At 43.2% G+C, this 11979-nt stretch overlaps 1 pseudogene; it reads left to right on the top strand.

Moving 5' to 3' along the window:
* Positions 1-311: 311 nt before the first annotated feature.
* Positions 312-11979, top strand: part of LOC143690403 (beta-1,4-galactosyltransferase 4-like) — a 50712-nt pseudogene continuing 39044 nt past the window's right edge.

The following is an 11979-nucleotide window of genomic DNA, read 5'->3' as shown; positions in this document are numbered from 1 at the left end:
GAATCTCATTGCAGAGGGGCATGGAAATCAGGATAGGAGGGACAGTGGGGCATAACATTGTACTCTTTCACCCCCACCACCTCGACACCAAAGGCGGATGAAAAGTCAGCCTTTCTTAGAGTTGCCCCAAGTGTCTGATGAGCCAGGTGCCAGGTGAGCCTGCAAGGCCTGTGCACTCTGGGACGGGGGCTCTGAGTTAGAGGAGGATGGATCTCGGGGTGGGGGCCTTCAGGAAAGGCAGGGTTGTAGGGGGCTTAGTTATCAAAAACAATGGGCCCGACCTGGAGGTATATTGTTCTCCTGATATGGAAATGGGGACCCATCGAGCTCAGACAGGATATGGAGGTAGGTCTCGGTAAAGACCCCTCCAAACTCCTTGGGATGCTGGGCAAAGACTAAAGGGGCCTAGGCAAGCGCAAAGACCCCACCTTCGGGGCAGAGGGAACCCTTTTACCCATGCCTGCTCCATCCCTGCCCCCTGTGTGGTTTGGCCTGCCATTGGTCTCTGACACACCACTGTGGCATCTGTATGTGGCTGGGAACTCCTTACCTGTCAAGTGTTTGGCTCTGATTAGCACAGGCCATTGCTCTGAAAACAGAGTGTAAACTACACAAGACTTTGTCCCTTCCCTCTCACGGGGCTGAGGGTGAATGCCAGACCCTGTGGCTCCCAGACCAATGTCTTCAAACTTGGCCTGGATGTGCAGGAATCTCTGTCTGGGACAAGTCCTGAGTCAGGTGCTGCAGGAAATATCAAGATGCTCTGTCCCTATGACCGGCTGTCCATCTCAGTGGCTGGCTCTTTCTGTTCTCCTCCTCTTGGGTTTGGTCTCTTCCCTTCAGAGTCGTGTCACCTGGATGAGGTGGGCTAGTGCTTCAGAAATGCAGCTGAGTCTGTCACAGTCCAGGAACCAAGGCTCAGATAAGCTCAATTATCAAGACTTCTGGGGAGAACCCCACTCAGGAGTCACCCCAGGTGTCCCCAAGTCAAAAAGAAGAGGGACCAGCTGCACCTGCTCAGCTTTCCGAGTGGATGCTCTGCAGACAGGAGGCCACTGAAAGCATTGCAGCATGAGGGCCCCCATGTGTCAGGTCAAAGAGAAGCAGGAGGAGCTGGTCCAAGAACTGGGGAGGAGGGCAAAGGGCAGGCGAGGCCACGGCACTGCTCACCCTCTGGGGCATCTCAAACTGTTGTCTTTCCTCTGCTTCCTGAGCCTCCACCTTCAGACCTCCTGTGATGGAGAACTCTTCTGCTCCTTCGGGAGCTCTGCCCCCCCTCCCAGGTCTCTCTGGGTCTCCCCGGTACAGCTACGACCCTCTAGCAATCCTTTCTCACAACAGTAGCTCAGGTTCCTGCCTTGACTTCTCCAGCCAGACTCTTGTGTGCTCCCAGGCTGGACTCTGTGGGTCACCCACACTCTTCCTGCCTCCTCTCCCAGTCCTGAGACTTGTTTATGCCTCAGGGGAGACTCTAAGGCCATCACCTGGTATTTGCCGAGTCCCTCTTTGGGTGGGACTGCTGAATGACTCTCCCTGGACCACATTCTTTAAGATCAAACTGAAGCTGAAATCAAGGGAAACAGGGATTGTTTCCTCTGTGGCCCATGGTCCCCTCTGCACAGGGTGGCTCATTTACACCTCACCCCCAGCCCAGCAGTGAGGAGCCAACATCATCACCTCTACTGCACAGATGGGGAAACTGAGGCTGTTGGGGTTAGTGGTTACAAAGTAGGACCAGGCAGGCAGCTCCCAGTCCAGGGGCTCAAACACTTTGCCTGGGAAGACTGAAGCAAGCCCTGTTTTAGGTTAGAAAGATCTGTCTTAAGAATGACGATTTACCCAGCTTTCCAATAATAGCCTTATTTCAAGTTCAATGTTAAAAAATCTGCTGCCCTATAGAGGAAGTTGTAGGGTGTTCTGTTAAGAAGTAGCGACCTTTTAAGAAAGAGAGTCCATTTATCCTTTAATTTCATAGTCAGAATTTTCCAATTCTTATAATCTAAATTATTCCCATTTAAAATTTTAAGTACATCATAACTTTTTTCAGTTTAATTATTCAATATGGAAAAAATTTAAATTTATAAGATCTAAATATGGCAACATGTGAACACCAAAGTGCCCAGAACATAACACAGACCCCTTTTCCCCATCTTGTCTCTGATATAAGAATTAGGAAAATAAATCACTCCTGACTTCCCTCTTAGAAACAAACTTATGAACTTCAGTGTGTCTTCTGATCAAATATTTTTCCAACCAATTTTTTAGAATTTAGTCATTAAAGGCAGGGGCAGTGGAACCAGACTTCCTGGGTATGATTTCCAGTTCCTACTTCTCCTTCCTGTGTGACCTCAGACAAATGACTCAACCTCTCTGTACCTTAGAACCAAGCCCACTGGACAGGTAGAGGATTAAATTGGATGTAGGAACAGGGCTGGTTCCCCACTACTAGGGCATAGAATGTTGCTACTGTATAGTATGTTAAAGTGTACAATTTGGAATTTTACTTTTTCATCATATACAGACCTTCAGGAGGCTTCATAATATCCTAGCTGTGAATACCTCCTGCCTTGTAATATACTTGATCTAATCTATTCCTTAATAGAGCACATTAAGGTATTTTCCAAATTTTCAGTATTGCCAATGAAGCTGCAATGCTGGTTTCATGATCGCCTTGGCTCTTTGGATGGATGGTCCCAGAACCTTTCCTAAGAACTGGGCATTTAGTCAAACTTCTCTGTGAAAACTCTCCCAGCAGGGGCAGGTGAAAGGTGCTACACCATCTCCCCTTGGCCCGCCCAATCACCTGGTTCCTCTAGTTTGAGGAAAGTGGGGGGCTGCACCTGGAGAAGATGGGGGCCAGTCATGCAAGCAACAGAATCCAAGGTCAGGGGCTGGGAGGCGGCCAACCCCCTGGCCCCCAGCACAGTGGTCCCTTTGCTTTTAACATTTTTTATTATGAAATATAACATATATACAAAAAAGCGATAAATTTCAAAGTACCTTGTAACAGGTAGTTTTAGCAGAAATTTCAAGGGATGGCATGGGCTACATTTCCATGATTGCCGATGTTTCCTTCTAGCTACTCTAAGACACTGGAGACTAAAAAAAAATATCAATATAGTGATTCAGTAGTCATACTCATTTGTTAAATGTTATAACTCCTTCTCTGTCACAACTCCTCTTCCTCCTGTGATCCCTCTCCTACTCTTTAGGGGTATTTGGGCTATACTCATTCTAACTTGTTCCTGTTGAATGGGGAGGTCAACATTATGGGGTAGGGGGATGTGCCCAGTTGATACTGTTGAGGATACCAGTAACTCTGGGATTCAGGGTTTATCAGACCTAGCAACCATCTGGAGATTCTATGTTTCTGAACAATAAACTTAGTGAGTGAAACTTTTACAGAGTCTCAGATAAGGCCGTGGGTATTCTTTAGGGTTTTCAGGAGCACTGTTGGCTAGGGTTTGGCATACCAGGGCAATTAGAAATATCTAGCTGAAGCTTGTATAAGAGTGACCTCCAGAGTAGCCTCTCGACTCTACTTGAACTCTCTTAGCCACTGATACCTTATTTTGTTACATTTCTTTTCTCCTTTTTGGTCAGCATGGCATTGCTGATTACACAGTGCCAGACCCAAACATCCCTGGGAGTCCTCTCCCACGTTGCCAGGGAGACTTTCACCCCTGGATGTTATGTCCCACGAAGGGGGGAGGGCAATGATTTCACTTGCAGAGTTGGGCTTAGAGAGAGAGAGGCCACATCTGAGCAACAGAAGATGTCCTCTGGGAGTAAACCTTAGGCATAATTATAGGTAGGTCCCTTCACTTTTTTTTTAATTTGCTTTTTTTAAAAATTTTAACATTTTTATTGTAAAAGCTTAACACACAAACATACAAAGATTCTTGACATACAAATGTTCCAAACATGGTTACAATCAATTGCTCACAATATCATCACATGGTTGTGTATTCATCAACATGATCATTTTTTTTTACATTTGCATCACTTCAGCAAAAGAAATAAAAAAGAAAAAAACTCATACACACCATACCCCTTACCCTTTCCTCTCATTGACCACTAGTATTTCAATCTACTCAATTTATTTTAACCTTTGTTCCCCCTATTATTTATTTTTTACTCATCTGTTTGTATCCTAGATAAAAGGTGTATCAGGCACAAAGTTTTCACAATTACACAGTCACATTTTAAAAGCTATAACGTTATACAATCATCTTCAAGAAACAAGGCTACTAACGGAATGATCAAAAATTATGAATGTTAGCTTTTTTTGGTGTTTTTTGATATTTTAAGAAAAAATTTAAAAATTAATTAAAAAAGAAAGAAAGAAAGAAACAAGGCTACTGGCACACAGCTCCACTGTTTCAGGTACTTCCTTCTAGCCACTCTGATATACTTAAGCTCAAAAGGGACATCCATATAATGCCTAAGAATAACCTCCAGGATAACCTCTCAACTCTATTTGAAATCTCTCAGCCATTGACACTTTATTTTTCCTCATTTCTCTCTTCCCCCTTTTGGTCAAGAAGATTTTCTCAATCTCTTGATGCTGGGCCCCAAAGCACGGAATCGGGTGGAGGCTGTGAGAAGGACTCGCGGGTCCTTAGGAACGCACAGAGCGAGCCGCCCACACTGCAGGACTCTCCCGGACACTGATCCGTGTGGTCACACCAGCCCCTGAGCCTATCCCTATGGCCCAGGAGCAGAGCAGCCTCCACCCACCCTCAATCCCACCTGCGCCTGCACCCACCTGCCTCTAACGCCCCCTCCCCGTCCTCCCCAGACTGTGCTCTCCTGAGCAGGCACCTGGTCATCCTCGAATCCCTGGTCCCTGACAAATGAAGAAGTGAAGGCATCGGCCTCGCCTTCCTCCTGGGGAGCGGACAGGGCTCCGGGAAGGCAGAGCAGAGGCCTTGCTCCCAGCCCCCGTGGTCACCCGACCTACGGCCCCGCCCCTCCGCTTCTCCTTTACCTTCAGGGTGCCAGACTCGTGGAGAAGTGTTTCCTATTCTCCGAGCACAGAAGCTGGACGCGCCCAGGCGCTACCTGGTCACCTGGTACGTTTCCTGAAGCCCCTGCGCTGGCCGTGCCCACAGTGTGACCAGGTTCCTGAGCGAGCCCCGCAACGTCAGTCTCCTGGACTTTGTGGCCCGGCTGTATGACCACAGGGTCCCAGGAAACCAGCAGGTGCTGCGGGCGCTGCAGGAGGCCGGGGCCCTCGTCAGGACCATGCTTGCCGGGGGTCAGTCGGCCGGTGGGGGGTCAGGGAGGGGGAACTGGGCAAGACCCCAGGGACAGGCTTGGGGCTGCAAGGGCTGCTGGGAGCCGGTGGGGTAAGTCCTGGGGTAGGACCTTTAGCGACACGTGGCCAACAGTCACAGTCCATCTGGAAAGGACACTCGGGGAAAGACAAGGTGCTGGGCAGGGGCAGGATGAGGGGAGAGGCATAGGGAGGCTGCACCCCGATGGACATATGGGGTGGCCATTGTCTCTCTGCACAGGGAAACCTATGGTCTCCTCTGCCACCGCAGAGTTTGCGGATTTCTGGGAGAACTTTGTAGACCACCAGGGTCTTCATGGCCTGGGAAGGTCTGGATGCCAACGCTGACCGCCTGTCCCTGGAGCTGGAAAGCATCCTGTGGGTGAGACCTCACCACCCTCAGCCAACTCTCCCTCCTGCTGCACCCCAACACTGGCCCTGTCCCCAGATCGTCCTTTCCCTTTGCTTTCCTTTCTCTCAGCTGCTCCCCTGCAGTTTCTCTCCTCCCCCTTCCCTCATGCTCATGTCACCCTTTGCTCTCTGCTTTGTTTCCAGTCCACCTTCCTCATTTCCCTTCCTGTCTTCCCTCCCTTCCCCCCATCCTCTCCTTTTTCAAGGTCCCTTTGCTTCTGTCCCAGAGTATTTGATCTTCTCCTTCATTCTGTGCCTTCCTCTTCTCCTCTTCTCAGGCTTGTCCCTTCCCTTGGCCTCAAGGTTCCCTTCCAACTACTCCCCTTGATTTCTCTGGTCTCTCTCCAGCCCCAGTGGGAGTGAGGGCTTTAGCTTCTCCTTCTACTGGCAGGGACCAGCCTCTCCAAGAAGATGAGCTGCTGTGAGACACCCACATGACAGGGATCCATGCAAAGCCTTCCTCCAGGGGCCACCCTGCGCTTCCTGTCATATCTCAGAGTCAATGCAGGCAGCATCCTTGTCTCTGTTGGCATTATGAAATTTTAATCTGTCTTTTTTTGTATAGTATAACATATGTACAAAGCCAAGAATAAAAAAGCAATAGTTTTCAAAGTACTCTTCAACAAGTAGTTACAGGACAGATCTCAGAGTTTGTCATGGGCTACCATATGATCCTCTCAGATTTTTCCTTCTATCTGCTCCAGAATATTCGAGGATAGAGGGCTTAAATATTTTTTTATCATCACAAACAATTTTTTCCTTCTTTTTTTGGTAAAAAAACAACATATATACAAAAAAGCAATAGACTTCAAAGCACAGCACCACAATTAGTTGTAGAACATATTTCAGAGTTTGAGATGGGTTACAATTCCACAACTTTAGGTTTTTACTTCTAGCTACTCTAAGATACTGGAGTCTAAAAGAAGTATAAGTATAATAATTCAGCAGTCATACTCATTTGTTAAACCCTACCTTCTCTGTATAATTTCACAATCACCTTTGATCTTTCCAATCCTCTCTTTAGTGGTATTTGGGCTATGGCAATTCTAAATTTTTCATGTTGGAAGGGTCTGTCACTAATATGGGGCAGTGAGATGGAACTATATGATGTTCTGGAGAGGCTGGACCCTCTAGGTTCGTGTCTTATCTGGACCAGGGACCCATCTGGAGGTTGTAGGTTCCTGGAAAGTTACTCTAGTACACAGAACCCTTGTAGAATCTTATATGTTGCCCTAGTGTTTTTTAGGATTGGCTAGAATGGTCCTGGTTGGGGGTTGGCAGGTTATGATAGGTAGCAAGGTCTAACTGAAGGTTGTGTAAGAGCAACCTCCAGAGTAGCCTCTCGACTCTATTTGAACTCTCTCTGCCACTGATACTTCATTTGTTACACCTCGTTTCCCCTTTTTGGTCAAGATGGAATTGTTGATCCCATGGTGCCAAGGACAGATTCATCCCTGGGAGTCATCTCCTAAGTTGCCAGGGAGACTTTCACCCCTGGATGTCATGTCCCATATAGAGGGGGAGGGTAATGATTTCACTTGTAGAGTTGGGCTTAGAGAGAGTGAAACATCTGAGCAATAGAAGAGGTCCTCCAGAAGTAACTCTTAGACATGATTATAGGTAGTGTAAGCTTCTCTGCTACCTACATGAGCTTCAGAAAAGTAAGCCTCAGGATTGAGGACATGACTTATTGATTTGGGTGTCCTTAAAGTTTGACACAGTATCGGGGATTCCCTGATAGTAAAGTTTAATAGTTCCATATTCCTTCTCCCATCCCTCAAGGGACTTTGCTAATACTTTTTGATTATCTGCTTAATATAGTCTAGGATATATCCAGGCAGTACAGTAATCTATACAGGATTAAAGGACCTGTTTCTTATTCTGGGCTCCCTATGTTTCAGCTGTTCAAATGAGCTATACAGATAGGTTGAGTTAGATTATGCACTACAGAAAATTCCAGTTCCAGACCAAATAAACCTTTCTTCCACTGGTCTCAAAGAGTATGTATGGTTCTAAAATACAGACACTGTCTTCCTTACCCCTCCATTCTGAACTACTTTAACCCCAATCTGATCACTTCATTATTACCTCTAAATATCAGGTAATATATAGTTATAAAACAGCCTCTCAAAATCCAGAAATTCTAATCACCACTCCAGACTTAATGTGTCTGCTCTAAAAGCTTACAATCTAGGCCCCTGTTGTCTTATAAGCATTTTCTAGAGGTGACCACACTGTGGTTCTTCTTTTGTTTCTGGCTTATTTGCCTCACAAAATGCCCCACATGTTCATTCACAGCGTTGCATGCCTCACACAACTTTGTTCCTTTTTGTAGCAGCACAACCTTCATTTATAAGTATACATCATCGTTTGCCAATCTACTTCTCAGTCACTGCATCCTTCAGCCACCTGCATTCATCAGACATCATGTAGAGGGCCAAAGTCCACAGTCCATCAACATTCTCAATTTTAGATAATTTCATTATTCCCAAGAGAAAGAAAACCAATAACACACCCTCACCAAATAGGAAATCTAAACCTCTTCTTAACTCTTGTCCCCCCCCCCATTATTTACCTCTGCTGTTGCTGTGGTAGTGCTGATGTTTCCTTTTGAACATACCCCATAGCATGCAATAGCAGTTTTCCCCCTGTATGCTGAACTTAAACACTCTTTGTACAAGAATCAGATCTTTGAAGTAATTCTTGCAAGAACTAATTTATATTTCTAGTGTTAATCAGTGGGACACGTGGGTCTATACAACCCCTTTCAATCTTATTCATCTTCAATATGGTAATATTACTTCTAAACCCACTAGAGAACCACCTTCACTCTTATCTTTTCCCTTCCATTGGAGTTCAACCTCATTAGCTAACCGTTCACCCATCTCTAGCTTCTTTGTATCTCTAAGTCACCTATATTTTGCCTTATAAGCCTCTGATTATACCTTTATGCTGGTCATAAAAGTGGAATCGTATACTATCTATCTTTTGCTGTCTGGCTTATTTGACTCAGCATTATGTCCTCAAGGCTCATCCATCTTGTCATGCATTTCAGGATATCATTTCATCTTACTGCTGCATAATATTCCGTCGTATGTATATACCACATTTTGTTGATCCACTTGTCTGTTGATGGGCATTTGTGAATAATGCTGCTATGAACATCGATGTGCAGATGTCAGTTTGTGTCATTGCTTTCAGCACTTCTGAGTATTTACCAAGTAGTGCTATTGCTGGGTCATAGGGCAACTCGATATTTAGTTTCCTACAGAACTATGAAACAGTCTTCCATAGCGGCTGCACCATTATACATTCCCACCAGCAGTGCATGAGTGTCCCAGTTTCTCCACAACCTCGTCAACATTTATAGTTTCTCGTTTGTTTAATAACACCTATTCTTACAGATGTAAGGTAGTATTTTACTATAATCTTGATCTGCATTTCCCTTATAGCCAATGAAAATGAGCATCTCTTCACGTGCTTTTGAGCCATCTGTATTTGTTCTTCAGAAAAACGCTTATTCATATCTTTAGCCCATTTTATGACTGAGTTGTTTGTTCTTTTGTTGTTGAGTTGTATAATTTCTTTGTATATAGAGGAAATCAAACCTTTGTCTGATATGTGATTTCCAAATATTTCTCCCATAGAAAACGGCTGCCTCTTCACCATTTTGACAAAGTCTTTTCAGGTGCAGAAGCATTTGATTTTGAGGAGTTCCCATTTATCTAATTTTTCTTTTCTTGCTTGTGCTTTGGGTGTAAAGTTCAGGAAGCTACCTCCTATTATTAGGTCTTGAATATGTTTCCCTACATTTTCTTCTAGAAGCTTTATGGTGCTGGTTCTTATATTTAGGTGTTTGATCCACTTTGAGTTCATTTTTCTGTAGGGTGTAAGGTAGGGGTCCTCTTTCATTCTTTTGGCTATTGATATCCAGTTCTACCATGCCCCATTATTGAGAAGACTATTTTGTCCCAGTTCAGAGGATTTGGGAGCCTTGTCAAAAATCAGTTGACCATAGATTTGGTGGTCTATTTCTGCACTCTCGATTCGATTCCATTGGTCAGTGCTTCTATCTTTGTGCCAGTGCCATGCTGTTTTGACCACTGTAGCTTTATAATAGGTTTTAAAGTCAGGGAATGTTAATTGTCCCACTTCATTCTTCTTTTTTAGGATACTTTTAAAGTCAGGGAATGTTAATTGTCCCACTTCATTCTTCTTTTTTAGGATACTTTTAGCTATTCGGGGTCTCTTTCCCTTCCAGATGAATTTGATAACTAGATTTTCAAAGTCTTGAAAGTAGGTTATTGGAATTTTGATTGGTACTATGTTGAATCTGTAGATAAATTTGGGGAGACTTCTTGATTATATTTAGCTTTCCTATTCATGAGAAGGGAATGTCTTTTCACCTATTTAGATGTCCTTTGATTTCTTTTAGCAATATTATGTTTGTACAAATTCTTTGTACAAGTCCTTTACATCCCTAGTTAAGTTCATTCCTAAATACTTGATTCTTTTAGTTGCTATTTTGAATGGAATTTTTTCCTTAACTGACTCCTCAGCTAGGTCATTTCTTGTGTATAGAAATGTTACTGATTTTTGCACATTAATTTTATATTCTGCCACCTTGCTGAATTTGTTTATTAGCTCAAGTAACTTTGCTATAGATTTCTCAGAATCTTCCAAATATAGTATTACATCATCTGCAAATAATGAGAGTTTTACTTCTTCCTTTCCAATTTGGATGCCTTTTATTTCTTTGTCCTGCCTGATTGCTCTAGCTAGAACTTCTAGCACAATGTTGAATAATAGTGGTGACAATGGGCATCCTGATCTTAGGGGAAAGCTTTCAGTCTCTCTCCATTGAGTACAATACTGGTTATGGGTTTTCCATATATTCCCGTTATCATATTGAGGTAGTTACCTTTGATTCCTATCTTTTGGAGACATTTATCAGAAAAGGACGCTGAATTTTGTCAAATGCTTTTTCAGCATCAATCGAGATGATCATGTGATTTTTCCCTTTTGGTTTGTTAATGTGCTGTATTACTTTAACTGATTTTCTTTTGTTGAACCATCCTTCCATTCCTGGTATAAACGCCAGTTGGTTGTGGTGCATAATTCTTTTAATGTGTTGTTGGGTTCGATTTGCTAGTATTTTGTTGAGAATTTTTGCATCTGTGTTCATTAGGGAGATTGGCCTGTAGTTTTCCTTTCTTACAGCATCTTTGCCCCGTTTGGGTATTAAAATGATATTAGCTTCATAAAATGAGTTAGGTAGAGTTCCTTTTTCCTCAATTTTTTCCTCAATCATTTGAGCAGGATTGGTGTTAGTTTTTAGAATGTTTGATAAAATTCTCCTGTGAAACCATCTGGTCCTGTTTTTTCTGTGTAGGAAGATTTTTGATGATTGGTTGAATCTCTTTATTTGTGATTGGTTTGTTGAGATCTTCTATTTCTTCCTGAGTCAGTATAGCTTGTTTGTGTGTCTCCAGGAATTGTCCATTTCATCTAAGTTGTCTAGTTTGTTGGCGTCTAGTTGTTCATAGTATCCTCTTCTGATTTCTTTTATTTCTTCAGGCTCTGTGGTAACGTGCCCCTTCTCATTTCTGATTTTGTTTATTTGCATCCTCTCTTTTTTTTTCTTTGCCAGTCTTGCTAGTGGCCCATCAATTTTACTGATTTTCTCGAAGAACCGACTTTTGGTTTTTTGATTCTTCCTATTGTTCTTTTGTTCTCCCATTCATTTATCTTTGCTATAATCTTTGTTATTTCTGTTCTATTTGGTTTGGGGTTCATTTGCTGTTCTTTCTCAAATTCCTCCAGGTATGCTGTTAAGTCCCCAATTTTTGCTCTTTCTTGTTTTTTAATATAGACATTTAGGGCAACAAATTTCGCTCTCAGCCCAGACTTTGCCACATCTTATAACTTCTGATAAGTTGTATTATCATTTTCATTTGTCTCCAGATAGCTACTAATTTCTCTAACAATTTTTTCTTTGACCTACTGGTTGTTTAAGAGTGTGTTATTTAATGTCCTTAAATGTGTAAATGTTCTCCTTCTTTGGTGATTATTGAAATCCAGCTTCATCCCATTGTGATCAGAAAAAGTGCTTTGAGTAATTTCAATGTTTTTAAATTTATAAAGACCTGTTTTGTGCCCCAGTGTTCTAGTTTGCTAGCTGCTGGAGTGCAATATACCAGAAATGGAATGGCTTTTAAAAAGGGGAATATAATAAATTGCTAGTTTGCAGTCTAAGGCTGAGAAAATGTCCCAATTAAAACAAGTCTATA

This window comes from Tamandua tetradactyla, chromosome 7 (assembly GCF_023851605.1).
Source record: "Tamandua tetradactyla isolate mTamTet1 chromosome 7, mTamTet1.pri, whole genome shotgun sequence".
NCBI classification, from domain to species: Eukaryota; Metazoa; Chordata; class Mammalia; order Pilosa; family Myrmecophagidae; genus Tamandua; species Tamandua tetradactyla.
The sequence above is the reverse complement of the archived record's forward strand: the minus strand, read 5'-3'. Positions and strand labels throughout refer to the sequence as shown.